Raw genomic sequence first — 3333 nt, forward strand, 5'->3', positions numbered from 1 at the left:
GAGCACATCATCTATGTAGACAATGCAAAATTTTGAATATGGGTTAAAAATATCATTCATTATTCTCTGGAATTCTGAGGGTGCATTTTTTAATCCAAAAGGCATTACGTTCCACTCATACTGTCCAAAAGGAACGGTAAATGCCGTCTTATATCTATCTTTCGGATGGATTTGAATTTGCCAATACCCTGATTTCATGTCAAATTTACTAAAAATATTTGCATTATATAGTCTGTTTAAGAGGTCTTTCTTATTAGGTATATGATACCTAATCCATTTTAATGCTGTGTTTAAAGGTTTATAATTTATAACTAATCTTGGTGTACCTCTTTCTATTTCTGCACTCTTGTTTACATAGAAAGCTGCGCATGACCAAGGACTTCTTGATTTACTTATTAACCTTTTATCTTCTAATTCCTTAATTTCTTTTTTACAATGTTCTAATAATTCTGGTGACATTTGAATTGGTCTGGCTTTAGTTGATATTGATTTTTCTTCGAATCCTTCCTCATATGGCAGATCTACTATATGTTGTTTCCTATTCCAAAAGGTATTAGGATGATCTGCACATAATTCTTCTTCCATTTCATTTTTTAGATTTTCTATTTTCTTTTTTACAATTTCACTTTCTAATTGCTTTTTAATCCTAACCACTTGTACATTATTTTTCAAATCCTTTAAATCTTCTTCTTTAGATTTTATTATTGAATTTATTTCCATTGTCCTAATGGAATGTGCTTTTATCAGATTTAAATTTTTTCTTTTAGGTTTTTCTGTAAAATCTATTTTCACCTTTTTATTTCTTGTTTTAAATTCTATGCAATCTTCTTTTACTGTATAAGGTGTTATTAGGTTTATAAAAGGGGTTCCTAATATCACCATATGACTTATTTGTTGTGATAATAAAAATATAGTTTTTATTTCTAAGTCTTGATCTATTACTAATGCCTCTGCTTTTATTTCCTAATATATTCAGACTGGTTTTATTTGCAGTTTTTAATTTTTCTTTTGTTTCTTGCCAAAATTTTTTAGGTACCAAACTTGACTTTATACAATTTAAATCTGCTCCTGTATCAAATAATGCTATAGTGTTTAATTTAAACTCTTCTGAAAATTTTATTGTTAATTTTACTAAATATTTTCTGGAAGTTATTTCTTGTAATAATAGTATAAAATTATTATCTACTTCTCTATTTTCTGATTGATCCATTTTATTAGCTTCTTCTTCTTCTTCTTCTTCTGAAGAGGAAGATGGTTCAGAGATTAGTTGACTTTCTAAAGCTTTTATCCTTCTCGAATCTGTCTGAAGTTGTTGTTTTAGCTCCTTTACTTCAGCTTTTATTATTTTAATTTCCCTTTGTAATTCCCCTACGGTTATTTTCTCTTTAGGTTCTTTATTTTTACTCAATATTTTGGTTAAGTCATATGTTTGTTTTTCTATTTTGGCATAGTATTTTTTATTTCTTCTGATTCATCAAAGCTTTTTATTAGTCTTTTAAGAATTTTTTCTTTGGTTTTATTGTCTTCAATTCCATTTATTAAATTTAATAATGAATCTTGTTCTTTAGTTAAAACATTTATTGATTGTTCGGATGAGCTAGTGACTAACTCATCTATTTGATTTTCACTTTCAGTTATATCTGTTTCTGAGGTTTCTGAGCTTAAACATATTTCTTGGATTTTATTTGTTATTTCTTCATCTAATCCTAACTCATTTAATCTTTTATTAAATCTACAAAACTTAGATGTATGTCCCCTTTTACCACAATTATAACATGTTAAATCTTTAAAAGACCTTTTATTTTGGTTTCTTTCTTCTGGCTTCTTTCTTTCATATTTCTTATGAGTTTTAACATTTTTTCTTTTATAATATTCTTCCCTATTAGGTTTTGCTACATATCTCTTTTTATAATACCTATCTTTTTTATAATATTTCCTTGGCTTAATTCTAGAGCATTGCCCATTGCAACTTTTATCTTGCATTATACCATAATCAAATTGTTTACAAAAAGATCCTAATTCTTGTTTAGTTTTATGCATTTCATATTTTAAAGTCTTTTGTAGTCTTAGATCTTGACATATCTGCAATCCTTCCTTCTGAATTATGCTTACTAATTGTCCATATGTTAGTCTTTTATATGGTATCGGGTTACCAAAATGCTGTTTTATATTATTTCTGACTTTCTCTCCTAAGAAATAAGGGAGTCCTGCTAAGAATTTTTCTTTCCAAAAATCTTGGTTTGAATCTTCTCTTAACATTAATCTGGTTAGAAACGTAGTTTTATAATTTTGGAAATCACTTAATTTTTTACATTTTAAATTGCTTAGAAGTTCTGCATTTTTATCTTTTAAGAGAGAAGGGTCTCCTATAAAATGTAAAGAAATTGTTAAGATTAGAGTTGATACTGCATCTTGGATAGTTTCTCCAGATTCATTATATATGGGTTCTCCATCACTATTTACCTGAACTGAATTTAATATTTCTAATTGCTGCATATCTGTTAGATGGTAATCCCACCATCCTTTTAGTTGTCCTGTGAAACCTGCTATAATTATTTCTGCTATTGCTCTATCTGAGGCAAAAGACTGGGTTTTATACGCATTAGCTGCCATTGTCATTTATTGTAATAGGCTTAAAATATTATATTCAGATAGTCCATCTATATTCCATTCATATACTGTTGAAGCATTATATTTAAACTGAGATGTTATGTTTGGTTTTTTCCATGACCCTTAGGTCTGGTGCCCTACTTACTATCTCTCTATGTGATATGGGATTTATTTCAAATTGTTTTATATCTTCTGAATCTGGCTGACTTTGCTCAGACTCGGATTCTTCATTTAATGCATTTATATTTCCAGACTGTGGAGTTTCTGGGATTATATTTCTACTAGATTCTGAGACCTCTATCTTACTTAACTGGTCTTTTAGACTTTGCAAAAATTCATTTTTATTTGCTTTTAATTCCTTCTGGCTTGAACTAGATATTTGGTAGGGTTTAAACATGAGGTTTTATTTCTTTTTTCTCTTCTACCTCTTCATCCTTATCTTTTAAAATTTTCTCTATCTTTTTTAACTGAGTTCCTAAACATATTAAACTTGCATTACTAAAGTTATTTTGTTCTATTATTTTCTTATCTGCATCATTTTCTTTAGCTATTTTATATGGCGCACAAACTATTTCATTTTCTCCATGTTTTATTTTACTAATTGTTTTAGGTGGAAAATCACTCTGTACAACTTTGTCATTTACTATCCACTCTGGCCTTTTATCCCTTATAGTTATTGGATTAATACTTTTCTTTTTGCATAGTTTAAACCAATCAAAAAAT

This window comes from Manihot esculenta, chromosome 1 (genome assembly GCF_001659605.2).
Source record: "Manihot esculenta cultivar AM560-2 chromosome 1, M.esculenta_v8, whole genome shotgun sequence".
NCBI classification, from domain to species: domain Eukaryota; kingdom Viridiplantae; phylum Streptophyta; class Magnoliopsida; order Malpighiales; family Euphorbiaceae; genus Manihot; species Manihot esculenta.